Source organism: Neolamprologus multifasciatus, chromosome 9 (genome assembly GCF_963576455.1).
Source record: "Neolamprologus multifasciatus chromosome 9, fNeoMul1.2, whole genome shotgun sequence".
Taxonomy (NCBI): Eukaryota; Metazoa; Chordata; class Actinopteri; order Cichliformes; family Cichlidae; genus Neolamprologus; species Neolamprologus multifasciatus.
This window is the reverse complement of record NC_140447.1, coordinates 2,958,139-2,972,556: the sequence shown is the minus strand read 5'-3', so window position 1 is coordinate 2,972,556 and position 14,418 is coordinate 2,958,139. Positions and strand designations below refer to the sequence as shown.

The window sequence follows — 14,418 nt, the reverse complement described above, 5'->3', positions numbered from 1 at the left end:
CTCTTCGATCTCCCACGTAACGGCTCCAATAATACACGAAGTAGGCAGAACAGATCCAGGGTCGGTCTCCTCTCCGACAGGGGCAAATTGCCGGGAAAGAGCGTCCGGTTTAACGTTACGGGAGCCTGGCCTGTAAGTGATGGTGAAATTAAACCGGGTGAAAAACAAAGCCCACCTGGCCTGCCGTGAGTTGAGCCGTTTCGCCGAGCGGATGTACTCGAGGTTTTTATGATCAGTCCATATAATGAACGGCTGTGCGGCCCCCTCCAGCCAGTGTCTCCACTGCTCCAGAGCCAGCTTTACGGCCAGAAGTTCGCGGTCTCCGATGTCATAATTCCTCTCGGCTGGGGAAAGACGACGAGAGAAAAAGGCACAGGGGTGGAGCTTACCCCCGAACTGTTGGGAGAGCACGGCCCCTACTCCAGACTCTGATGCATCCGCCTCCACAACGAACTGCAGGGAGAGGTCTGGCTGGCGAAGGATTGGGGCGGTGGCGAATAGTTCCTTGAGGCGGGAGAAGGCCTCCTGAGCCAGCCGGTCCCATTGGAATGGCACCTTGGGTGATGTTAACCTAGAGAGGGGCAGAGCGACTTTACTAAAATCCCTGATGAAACATCTGTAGAAGTTAGCAAACCCCAGAAAGCGCTGAAGCTGCCGGCGATCGGGTGGTTTGGGCCAGTCCAACACTGCCTGGACTTTTGCCGGGTCAGGTTTCAAATCCCCTCTGGTGATGATGTAGCCCAGAAATGCCACTGAATCCATATGGAAGTCACACTTCTCCCCTTTAACAAAGAGCCTGTTCTCCAGCAGGCGCTGCAGGATCTGCCTTACATGGACCTCATGTTCCGCTTTAGATTTGGAGAAGATGAGAATGTCATCTAAGTAGACAAAAGCACATCGGTTAATAAAGTCTCTGAGAACATCATTAACAAGAGCCTGGAACACAGCTGGGGCGTTGGTCAGGCCGAACGGCATCACAAGGTACTCGAAATGGCCCAGGTGAGTATTGAAGGCCGTTTTCCACTCATCCCCTTCACGGATTCTCACTAGATGGTAGGCGTTGCGCAAGTCCAACTTACTGAAGATCGTGGCACCCTGAAGTAACTCAAAAGCAGAAGAAAGAAGGGGCAGGGGATACTTGTTACGAACGGTGATTTTGTTAAGCCCGCGATAGTCGATACAGGGGCGAAGGGTCTTGTCCTTCTTAGCAACAAAGAAAAACCCCGCTCCCACTGGGGAGGACGACGGCCGAATGATGCCCGCAGCGAGAGAGTCTGCAATGTATTTCCTCATAGACTCCCTCTCTGGCTGAGAAATGCTATACAAACGACCAGATGGAAGCAGAGCCCCAGGCAGGAGATCAATCGCGCAGTCATACGGTCTATGAGGGGGAAGTGAACATGCCCAGTCTTTACTAAACACTTCAGCCAAATCATGATAAACACGTGGGACCGAGGTCAAATCCGGAGGCTCGACCGGCTGGTCAGGCCCTTGAGATGTGGTTGGAGCAGGTGCAGCTCGGAGACAGTTCATGTAGCAGTCAATGCTCCACCCGGTTACTCTCTCTTTCTTCCAATCGATGTGTGGATTGTGTTGGAGCAGCCATGGATAACCCAATACAAGGGGGGTGCGCGGTGCTTGAAACACGAAAAGCTCGATGCGCTCTGAGTGGTTACCCGAGAGAGTAAGAGACAGGGGTTCTGTGATGTGGGTTATGTCCGACAAGCGCTGCCCAGATAGGGCTGTGACAGCCAGTGGATCGGGTAGGGCGTGTAGTGTGATGCTTAGCTTTTTCGCCAGAGCTGCGTCAATGAAACTCTGCTCAGCACCTGAATCCACTAGAGCTTGAAGAGAGTGGGTAACGTTCTTAATGGTGAGTCTTGCAGGTAACATAAGCCGGGGGAGAGAACTCCTAGTCGTTATATCGCCCACCAGTATTCTCTCAACTACTGGCGAGCGCGCCCTTTTGCCCGTGCCCGGCACGAAGAGGCAAAATGGCCCTTACGGCCGCAAAATAAACACTCACCGGCGGCCATACGCCGTTGACGTTCTGCGGGCGAGAGCTGCGAACGTCCAAGTTGCATGGGCTGCTCCTCCTCCTCAACCTCGCCGTGCTCGCGTGCCGCTCCGGGCCCCGGTGAGGCGTCCCTCGGTGGCTGAGGCTGAGCGAAGCGACGTTGCGTGCTTCGCCGTGCACGCAGGCGATCGTCTATTCGAATGCATAGGGACATGATCGCACCTAAAGAGGAGGGTAACTCACGCACCATCAGTTCATCTTTAAGCTCCTCACTCACATTATTTAACAGTGCCGTCTTTAATGCTTCCTGCCCCCACCCCGCTTGCGTCGCTAGTGTCCAAAAGTCAACTGAAAAATCCGCCATGCTCCGCTTACCTTGCTTCAGATTCATGAGGCGGAGCCCGGCCGCCGCAGCAGTGGAGCCCTTATCAAAAACACTCCGAAACAGAGACAAAAATTCATCATAAGTAATTCCGGGACTAGCGCTCAGCACAGCTTGTGCCCAGGTCAGCGCACGATCTCGTAGCAACTGAACAAAATATGAGATCTTACTCCCGTCATTAGAGAAGGCATGAGGCCGCTGGCGAAACTGGAGTGAACACTGCATAAGAAAACCCGCACACTTCCCTACATCCCCTGAAAACAGCTCAGGTGTGGGGAGATGAGACTCACACACAGCCGGGACTAGAACCGGAGAGGCAGCACTTACTGCGGAGCTTGATGATGCCTGGGCGGGTTCGCTGGTAGGCGAGGGTTCCGGCAATGGAGTGCGCTGAGCAGCTGCTAGTGTTAAGGCAGCGACGTTCTCGCTAAGGCGAACAAGCATTTGCTCGTGGCGTTGTAAGATCGCTTCCAGTGTGACCGGGGCGGAGGGAGACGGGGAGGAAGCTGAATCTGCTGAGTCCATGGTGGCTGGAATATTCTGTCACGGGAGTGGAACGGACTCAGGCGCAGGCAGAGGTAGCACGGTTCAAGACACTTATTTAATCACACAAGTGCACTATATACACGTGAAGGGGTGGGGGAAAACACCAGGGTCCCGGGGATTAACAGGCTGGGGAGACACACTCCTTCACACTCGCTCTGCTCCTCGTCCAAACAGTCTCCACACAAGCAGCTCACTCTCACTCACGGGGTCCAGGGTTCACAGAAGGGCTGATCCAGGTAACCTATTAACACAGACGAGGGTAAGTCGAAGGCAACACGGGAACGGGAGAACTGTAAGAAGCCAGGCGATACTAACGTGAGTTACTCAATATTCCAGCGACGAATAGCTCAGAGCCCCAGCCTTAAGAGCCAGAGAACTGCAATCGCTTGATCAGCAGCAGGTGCGTGGCCAAGGGCAGGAGCCCAGTCAGAGCTCCGCCCAGGCAGACAGGTAGGAGAGAGAGAGAGAGAGCGTGAGAGAACAACAACCCTTGTGGCCACACTGGGCTGGCCGGGGAGGCACAGGGACCATGACAACGTCAGACTGAACGACCGGATTACTTTTAAAAACGACCCCACTTTACTTTTACAGCCTAAAATTTCTGCTGCACTGTGCTGAGAAATGTTGAAAGGTTTTAGAAAAGAAAGATTTAAGACGATGCAGGAAAATGGAGACATTAGGAGGGGATAAAAATTAGACATCAAGTCTCAGTGGAAAGCTGTTTATACCTGATGCACTTTGTGTATTCACAGAAAGACAAATTTACAGACACAGCAGGCGCGCACTCAGTCAGGATGAGATCTTATCAGCCACATTTGGTAATGACATCCTAGCTAACGCTGGCTACATGTAAATGGATTTTTAACAGCTTGTTCAAAATTGAACCAAATAAAAGCATTCGCACACAACAGCTAACCCACATCCTTCTTTATGTGCTCATATATCAAGTAGCAAGACAGAGGCTGTATAGATTATTCTCATTATGATGGATTTGGCTGCTCTGTTTAGGGGTCGCCTCATATCCCAGACAGCTCTACATGTCGCGGTTTAAGTGGAATTCCAGGAGAAGGAAAAATGAGGTGTGAAAAGAACAGAGTGTCTTATCTACACGATAAAATAGTTGTGACCGGTATGTAATTATTGATACAATGTTCCGCGTTCCCATTCCAAGTTTGTGGCTTCATCGGGATAAAGACGCCGACATGTTTGACAAGTTAGAGTCAAACACATCAAGTAACTTGAGCGAGACAGCGAGAGCTTCCAGGGACAAGTTGTCATCATCAGCACGATGTGGGAGGCAGCGAGACGGACTATTGATTGGATGTTAAGGGAGGGTCTCTGCTGCCTTTGATGCCCATGTAGCAGTGTTTCCATGTGTGGGTTTATTATGTGTAGGTGTGAGCGAGTCAGTGAGGAAGACAAGGATGCAGTACAGTAACCTGTCTGTGTGCTCAGAGAAGAAGGTAACAGAGAGTGAATGAGGCATGTACATCCACACCTCAGGTGTATGTGGAGGAAAACCCGAGATTACAACACATATACACAGCGACACAGACACACACACTGAGCTGCTAAATAAATAAAACAGGAGATATACAGTATGAGGCTCTGCACCAGCGAGCTGGAACCAAACACAGCCGCACATCGTTCCTCAAATTTCAGACACGTACGAGCTGCAGCAATAACAGCTTTCTGTTGTTATAATGAATCAAAGACTGTGATGAGCAAAGGCTCCCACACAGTGACTGACCCACAGAAATTGAGCACCAAACTTTTTTTGTTTTGTTCTTTCTTATTGGTTTTCTTTCTAAACTTACTTTGTGGCTCAGTTTTACTGTTCTCATCGCCTCCCACTGCAGCTGCAGTCAGCACTTTCAGCCAGTAATAGTCTGCATTTAGGTGACTGAGCACACAACAACACAGTGACATTAGCTTGCACCAAGTCTGATGGGACTGTTATAAGCTCTGTAGGTAGGAAGCCACAAGCCAAAATAGTGGACAAGAGAAGGTAAGCAGCAGCCAGAGCCTGCTGGTCAAACTGATTCATCAACAACTAGCAAGTGTTCATTTAGAAAAATCCTGTCCACACGTGCAGTTTGAAAAAATATCTCCGTCCACATGTAAACGCGGAAAACAAAATGTTGGCCAATCAGAAGTCTGGAAGCCGGGAGGGAACGACCAAACAGGGTTTTGTGCCCTCACAAAACTTTAAGTACCTCTGAAAAGTTTTTGAGGAAAGGCAGCTAATAGTGATGGTAAATTTGATTCTTTTTACTGAATCGAGTTTTAATGAGTCACTCACCAAAGTGAATTGGTTTTTTTGAGTCATTTGATTCACTGAGTCAGTTGACCAGAGAGTGCAAAAAATTTACATTTTCACTCAAACTTAATTTGTTTCTCTTTTCATGTAAATCCCACTGCTAAGATGATTCTAAAAGAAAACAACTATTTTATAGAGCAAAAAAGAGCAAAAACATTTCTAAAATTAAGCAATTTCCTATCAAAATTGCTTAATAAACATTTATTTTATTTTATTTTATTTTATTTTATTTTATTTTATTTTATTTTATTAGTATTTTCCTTAAATGTGTTAAATATATATTTTCTCATCTAAATGTCCACTGAGCTGTGAACCAGGGGGCGGTAATGCTCCTTAATACTGGTTGCCAACCAAGAAGAAGAAGAAGCTGTGAGCCAGGAGGGAGGGGGTGAGTGAGTCCTCAGTGAGTAGCTCAAATGTGCTGTTAGCATGTTAGCAGAGTGATGCTAATGTGAACCGAGGAGCTATTTTCTTGATGTGAGCTTCTACTCAGGGTTTTTTCTTCCAGTTCAGAGAAGAAATGCTTTTGTTAAGATACTGGATGTTGTGTTTTTCTCCACAATTTTAATTATAAGTTAGATACATTGCTGCTAACAGCAACAGGGATGAGTCAGTGAGTCAGTTGAGCTTGTGAATCATGATTCATGAGTCAGTAAAGTGATTCTCGAGTATTGAACGATTCGTTCATGATTCGCGCATCACTAGCAGCTAATTTTGTCTTACTTTTCAAGTGCCTTCATCATTTCAAATGTTAATAACTAAAGACAGTACTTTTAGTTGGTGTAGACTCACAACTAAAGTATGAACAAAATGCATACATAAATTTGATTTTAAAAAAGTAAATTTATTCAAAACCGACATCTGGATTTGGGTTGTTAGAGCGTCTGTGTTGCATGTGCTACTGCCAGTGTAACTACCGCCCCTCCCCCCTCTGCTCAGCGCAAAGCACAAGGCTCGGAGTGAAGCGGAAAAAAGTGCGAGAGAGAGAGAGGGTGAGAGAAAGAAAAAAACCAAACTATTAGGAGTCGGATTGCATCGTTCACTTCAGAGATCCGGCTCTAAGAGCTGTTTCGTTCGTGACCGACACATCACTAACACACAGCCAGGAAACCTGAGCGCAGAGTTTTACACGTAGTTTTTTGCTTTGTACCTGTAAGCAGGCCTCAACAAAAAAAACTGTAACTCGTGTAAATATTTTTTACAAACACACAAATTCTCATCTGTAGATGCACAAACATAAAACTTATTTTGGTTTACAAGGTTACAAAACTCACAAATACGCATTTGATTTACAAGTACAAATATTCATGACCACAATTTGAGCGCGTACTATCCCCCACTGTAGAAATTCATCTCGTGTAAACAATAACGTGGCGCGCAGCGTGACGTCAAAAACGGCACGCACCTTTGACGTTGTGTGACTAAATCTCAGTTTTCAGTGACCCAAAACACCGTTTACGTGTGGACGAAAGGTGCATAGAAAAGTCTGTGTTTTCAAAAATACCCGTGTACGTGTGGACGTAGCCTCAATTCAGTTTTATTTATCCGACCGACAAGCTGCTTTATGTTGTAAGGTATAGACCGGACAATAATAGATTTAACTTTCAAAGCTAAAACAGTCGATCTCCCATCATTTATTTTTCAATGTAAACATTGAGCCAGTCCATTTTAGAGGAATGGAGCTGCCAAGTAAACAGAAGCCTGTGAAACAAAGCAGCATGCTATCAGTGTGCACAGATCCTGCAAACACTGTTCAGGTCTCACGGCTAAGACTTTTCTGGGTTCACCCAGAAAAGCCGAGCATGAAACCAGATGTTCCAATAAAGTCAATAATTTGACTGATTTCATTTACAGGAAATCATCTGTGGTGGATTCTAATGACGTGCTGCAGTAAGCAGTGATGGGCACTGATGCTGCATCTCTGCCAGGAAGCTGAGTCTGGCCACCATCGCCCAGGACTGCGTAATGAAAGCACAATATGGCCTCAGGTAAACGCACCTAAACTTCCTAACTCTGCGTATATCAGAGCACTTAACCTACTCTTAAACACCAGATCAAAGAATACGAGTGAATCATGAGAAAACTGATGAAGCTGAGAGTCAAGACACATTACTGCGCTCTCATTAACACCTGTAACAACCATCCGCTCTGACACGCCGCTTCTTTCATCAGTCATTTATAATACGATGCTTCATCTCCTTTAATAGAGCAGCATAACTGCTCGCGTACACAAAGCCCTCCCCTATTTCCGTTCTATTAAAATTGAGGGATTATGAAGTGAGCTTTGATTTCAGATACATGGAAAATTATCAGCCATACACCCCATAATATTACACCGGTGACACATGGCCTGCCAGCATTCTCAGCAGGGACTTCCATCTTCAGGTTATTGATTCTGGAAATTAAAACTGTCGCCCAGAATGAATGACTGAGAATGGATAAACACAAGTCCTCCGTGGATCTTTCTTCATCTTTTTTTTCTACAAACCAAAACGATAAAAATGCCTCTGCTTGTTTAGTATCTTTGAAAGCCCACATAGGAAGTGTCCTCAGCTACCCTTGAACTTCAAAGTGTCAGTTTTCTGGCTCTCCCATCAGCTCCCGTCCCTGAAGAATCACCAGGGAAACCACCAGGGACGACAACGGCCATCCGATTGCAGAGATAAACAAAAACTAAAGAGAAGAGAAATGCAGGACCCCAGAGTGAGCGGAAAAACAAGCAAAGACAAACCGCCTTCCTCACTGGTGGTCACTTGCATGCATGCATAGACATGCAAGCGCTCGCACAGGCTCAGCACGCATCAAGAGCAAACTCACAATCACTCAGTATGAGCAACATGAGCTATCGATACAAGTGAAGCAAACCTTCATTAGCCTGAAGAAATAAAACAATCAGAGACCTGGTAAAAACTTTAGGATTGGCTGAATTAACAATGATTGGTGAGCTAACCCCTTTCACAACACCTAACCAAGTCAAAAACACTCGTAGGTGTATCACCGGCAGTGTCTACCTTCATAAAAGGTTTTGGCTTCCCTTCATTGGCTTCCTGTTAAATCCAGAATTCAAAATCCTGCTCCTCACATACAAGGTCTTAAATAATCAGGCCTCATCTTATCTTAATGACCTTGTAGTACCATATCACCCTATTAGAGCACTTCGCTCTCGCTCTGCAGGCCTACTTGTTGTTCCTAGAGTATTTAAAAGTAGAATGGGAGGGAGAGCCTTCAGTTTTCAGGCCCCTCTTCTGTGGAACCAGCTTCCAGTTTGGATTCAGGAGACAGACACTATCTCTACTTTCAAGATTAGGCTTCAAACTTTCCTTTTTGCTAAAGCATATAGTTAGGGCTGGACCAGGTGACCCTGAATCCTCCCTTAGTTATGCTGCAATAGACGTAGGCTGCCGGGGGATTCCCATGATGCATTGAGTTTTTCCTTTCCAGTCACCTTTCTCACTCACTATGTGTTAACAGACCTCTCTGCATTGAATCATATCTGTTATTAATCTCTGTCTCTCTTCCACAGCATGTCTTTATCCTGTCTTCCTTCTCTCACCCCAACCAATCACAGCAGATGGCCCCGCCCCTCCCTGAGCCTGGTTCTGCTGGAGGTTTCTTCCTGTTAAAAGGGAGTTTTTCCTTCCCACTGTCACCAAAGTGCTGCTCATAGGGGGTCATATGATTGTTGGGTTTTTTTCTGTATCTATGAAGCGCCTTGAGGCGACTTTTGTTGAGATTTGGCGCTATATAAATAAAATTGAATGGAATTGAATAAAAGTAAATACAGAGAGTTTACACCAAAGTGCAAACCACTGGTTACACTTAAGAACAGGAAGGCTGGGTTAGACTTTCAGAGAACAACTGAAAGAGTTGTGAGAAGAAAAATAGAAACAGACCCAGAAACAAGCAGCAAGTGATGGTGGCTGCAGTAAAAGCCTGGCAGTGCAGCTCCAGGGAGGACTCACAGCATTTGGTGATGTATGTGGGCTGTAGGCGTCAGACAGCAAGCCACTGCAAGGACTTTTCAAACACTCCAAACATTTACTTTTCATTTATTGAAACTAGAGGACTCTGTATGAACATACTGGGGTGTAATTCTTTTGTTAAAGTCTTAAAGAAACGGTGTATCAAGTCTCACAGTAGATTGGAGAGTGCAGCCAACTGCATGCTGTTTTCTTACCCGTCCTGATTCACGCGCATTATTCCAGCTGTGGTGGCTGCTGCAGGACAAACAACTGTTATGAGTGTGTGCTATCAGACTGCTGTTTATCTCAGCAATATGCTGAGTGTCCAAGTCTGTTTCTTCTGAAGGAGGCTGTGCAACTTTGTGGAGGGGTTCGATATGAGGCGATGAATCAGTGAAGCCACTGATACTGAGGTGAGCTGCTGAGGATGTCCTGCACTTTCCTGCTGTGGTTAATGTTAACCTGCTGTAAGTTGGTGTTAGTGAAGCTTTCTTTGACGTGGATAAACATTGTTGGACATGGATATGTATCTCTCACAACGTGAGAATATAATCAAAGTGTCATTTTTAGGACATTGACACTAGTGGGCATGATGCTAGCTTAGAGCCAGCTGTTATTGCTGGTTAGCCGGGTCGTTCTCAGCTGTGCAGAGACGAGCAGAGAAGAAGAAAGATGTAATGACAAGAGATAATAAAAATACACAATAAAAACATTAAATGGTCATATATAAAGATCTATTTGTGATCTTTAAATTTAAAAGTAACTTACAAGGCGTACTATATGTAAGAGCAGTCTGTAGCTGCATACTTAAATTGATCAGACACAACAGTCATGTCTGACGCTGTGTTTCAGATGGCAGGAGAACATATGAAATATGTAATTACACATTACTCCGAGTAGATTTAAGAGCACAGCAGTCTTCTTCTAAACAAAGTAGTGGTTTATACGCACTGCTGAGGTAAACACTGAAGAACGATTATATTTTTGGAGCCAGATGTACCATGGTTGGACCTTTTATGTGCTGACTTAAGAAAAAGCATACTTCAAATGAGTATTTTAAAATGAGATTGGAAAAGGGGGGAAATGAAGAACCTCTGAGGTTATCTTAACTGCACTACTGTATAGTTCTGTGTAAATAATCATTCTGTACAACACGATAATTTTTAATTCTACAACTGTTCATAACCTGCATAGTTCACATTTATGTATAGTTTTTCATATTTATATCCTGTTCATAGCCTGTACATACTTGTGTTGGTCAAGTTACTTGAAAAAAGTAATCAGTAACTAATTACTGATTACTTCCCCCAAAAAGTAATCCCGTTACTTTACTGATTACTTATTTTCAAAAGTAATTAATTACTTAGTTACTTAGTTACTTTTTAAAAACACGATTTACAACCTGAATAGGTGATAAAGTGATAGATCTTTCAGCCCAATTCTACTTTTTCTACATAATCATCATACAAAATGTAATCAAATGGAAAAGTCTCTTTTTAAAACTTGTTTTATTAGTTTTAATCTTTTAACTTTATGCATCAAGTAAAAATGTAATTATCTGCAACATTCTCTGACTGGAAGAAATTAGTTTAACATTTAAACCTATTTTCTGCACATTCCAGCACATAAAATAAAATATTTTTTGTGTTTACACTCAGTCTTTCAAATAGATGCAAGTAAAACAAATAAATAAAGTCAAAGACTAGCGGTCCTGTTGCTCTATTTTCACCTGTAAAGCAGGAGTGGGGTAGGCGGAGGTTTACCCTGGTGCAGGTGTGCAGCGGTCAGTGGAAGAATCCGCGAGTTTCTCTGTGAGTTTCCCATTACGTCGTAGCTACTCGGTGCTTGTTTGGAAGTTTAGGGTTTTTTTCGCTGTAAAAAGAAGTTTTCTTCCCACGCACAACGGACACTAATGTTTTTGTCACTTTTTATGGAATCAAACTCAAAGTAAGGTCAGTACTTCCACGCTTTAAACGCTGCACGCTCATACTCTCTCTGCACTCGATATATGATCCATTGTTGATCTGCACACAGCTGTTGTCACGAACGTCGCACTCGCTTACGTCACTGTCATGAGACATTCTCGCAAAAAATCACGGTTTTAGTAACGCAGTAACGCAGCGTTCCTACGGGAAGTAACTGTAATCTAATTACCGTTTTTGCAATAGTAATCCCTTACTTTACTTGTTACTTGAAAAAAGTAATCGGATTACAAGTAACGTGTTACTGCCCATCACTGGTTATAGCATATTCATAACATACTTCATACGTGTACATTATAACATACCATAATGGACCCATTTCTGTAATATACTTACATATCTATATTATTGCTAATATATATATTGTAATATATCTATATCACTAAAGCACTTCTGGATGGATGCAAACTGCGTATCGTTGACTTGTACCTGTGCATGTGCAATGACAATAAAGTTGAATTCTATTCTATTCTATTATACCTCACCATTTCTGGGTTGTACTTGAAACCCACATCCTCCAGTATGGAGAAACACACCTCCAGTTGCAGTAACTACAGTGGCATTTACACCCGGCGCTGCATTCGACAGAGAACACGCCAAATGCAATTTCAAATGGAGTACACCAGAGCGCTGAGATTGACGGAGAGAGCGAGACAGAAGGAAAGAAAGAGAAAGCTGGGACCCACTCATGGCCAGCAGCGATACTTTATCATCCAGCAACTGAAGCATTTCAGAGATGGGTGGCATGAGTGTGTGTCTGTGTGTGTGCAATTTAGTGAGGAAGTACAATTTAACGCTGAAGGAAGAGAGTCCTGATTTATTTGTCCAGTCTTACTGATTGCTGCGTTCAAGGGCACTGCTGGTAAAGGTGATGGATGGGAGGGTTTGCGCTCCATGATCAGACCCTCACAGAGACCGCCAACATCACTTTTCCCACAGGCAAGAAAAAAAGAAGAGGACTGGCCAGTAAAAAAGGTGATTTGTCTTGGAAGCGATTGCTGATTTATTTTGCTTCACTAAAGTCCAGAACAGAAGACGAGTTTTCACTCGAGAAAGGGACGAAAATACATTTGATCAGTTCTGGAAACAGAAATTTGGTTGATTTTAGCAAACAAAGAAATCCTGTGCATAGTTCTCTAAAATATTTACACATCTTAATAAAGCTGCACCTTTGCACACTCACATTTAAACGTGCCTGCACTCGACACCTCACACACTCACTGATATTACAGTGGTTTGACTGTTAGCACCTGCTGCACTAAATGAGGTCAGTTTCAGGTAAGTACCATGTGAAACACACACCTCTCCTGCAGCAAGGCTCTGAACTGGTTACAGTCAATAAAGTCTGTGTTATATAAAAAAAGACACTATTATTAGCAGCTGCAGCTCTGCCTTTGTTTCTCTACCTGCTACCGTCTGCTTTTAATACAAGAAGAAGACCAAAGACTTTCTACTGTCATGCTGTCATGTAAGAGACAGCAGCATACTTTCTGCTGTTGTGTTTTAAACACAACATAAAACTGCCTGATGCTTCTCATCTTAATGAATGCTTATTTTAAAATGTTTTTTTCCTTTCTCAGAGCTGCAGACTCACCAGAGGCAAACATTAAACATGAGTGTAATCGAAGCAGCAGCACACAGCAGAGTATTTTATCCTGTCTTCCTTCTCTCACCCCAACCGGTTGCAGCAGATGGCCCCGCCCCTCCCTGAGCCTGGTTCTGCTGGAGGTTTCTTCCTGTTAAAAGGGAGTTTTTCCTTCCCACTGTCGCCAAAGTGCTGCTCATAGGGGGTCATATGATTGTTGGGTTTTTCTCTGTATCTATTATTGTAGGGTCTACCTAACAATACAAAGCGCCTTGAGGCCAGATCTGACATGAGTTTAGTTGCAGTACAGTAGATGCTGTTTACTTGCAAATGTTGCATTCCTGCATTTGTTGCTATTGTTGACACATTTAGTTGGGGGCAGTGTTGGTCAAGTTACATGAAAAAAGTAATCAGTAACTAATTACTGATTACTTCCCCCAAAAAGTAATCCCGTTACTTTACTGATTACTTATTTTCAAAAGTAATTAATTACTTAGTTACTTAGTTACTTTTTAAAAACACGATTTACAACCTGAATAGGTGATAAAGCGATAGATCTTTCAGCCCAATTCTACTTTTTCTGCATAATCATCATACAAAATGTAATCAAATGGAAAAGTCTCTTTTTAAAACTTGTTTTATTAGTTTTAATCTTTTAACTTTATGCATCAAGCAAACATTTAATTATCTGCAACATTCTCTGACTGGAAGAAATTAGTTTAACATTTAAACCTATTTTCTGCACATTCCAGCACATAAAATAAAATATTTTGTGTGTTTACACTCAGTCTTTCAAATAGATGCAAGTAAAACACAGCAGAAAATAAATAAAGTCAAAGACTAGCGGTCCTGTTGCTCTATTTTCACCTGTAAAGCAGGAGTGGGGTAGGCGGAGGGTTACCCTGGTGCAGGTGTGCAGCGGTCAGTGGAAGAATCCGCGAGTTTCTCTGTGAGTTTCCCATTACGTCGTAGCTACTTGGTGCTTGTTTGGAAGTTTAGGGTTTTTCGCTGTAAAAAGAAGTTTTCTTCCCACGCACAACGGACACTAATGTTTTTGTCACTTTTTATGGAATCAAACTCAAAGTAAGGTCAGTACTTCCACGCTTTAAACGCTGCACGCTCATACTCTCTCTGCACTCGATATATGATCCATTGTTGATCTGCACACAGCTGTTGTCACGAACGTCGCACTCGCTTACGTCACTGTCATGAGACATTCTCGCAAAAAAATCACTGTTTTAGTAACGCAGTAACGCAGCGTTCCTACGGGAAAGTAACGGTAATCTAATTACAGTTTTTGCAATAGTAATCCCTTACTTTACTCGTTACTTGAAAAAAGTAATCGGATTACAGTAACGCGTTACTGCCCATCTCTGGTTGGGGGTATAGTGGTGTGTAGAATAGTTGGTTTATCACTGCTACTTTTGGTTAGTTGGGGTTTCTTGCTTTACCTTCAGTTAACGTGTTGTGTGTTACAGTAGTATTGCAGTAATTTATACATTACTAGATACAGTAATTACATTATAGTTACAATGTTGCTACTTGTGTTGCAAAGGTTCTTTGGTTGTTGGCGCACCACAATGTTTGTCTGCAGGACGAAGGAAATGGTAACACAGCTACTGAG

At 43.8% G+C, this 14,418-nt stretch overlaps 1 protein-coding gene across 3 annotated transcripts in view; it reads right to left on the bottom strand.

Annotated features, from left to right (window-relative positions):
* The window catches only part of kcnh2b (potassium voltage-gated channel, subfamily H (eag-related), member 2b), a 299,962-nt gene that overhangs the window by 87,841 nt on the left and 197,703 nt on the right, over positions 1 to 14,418 (bottom strand). The window lies entirely within an intron of this gene.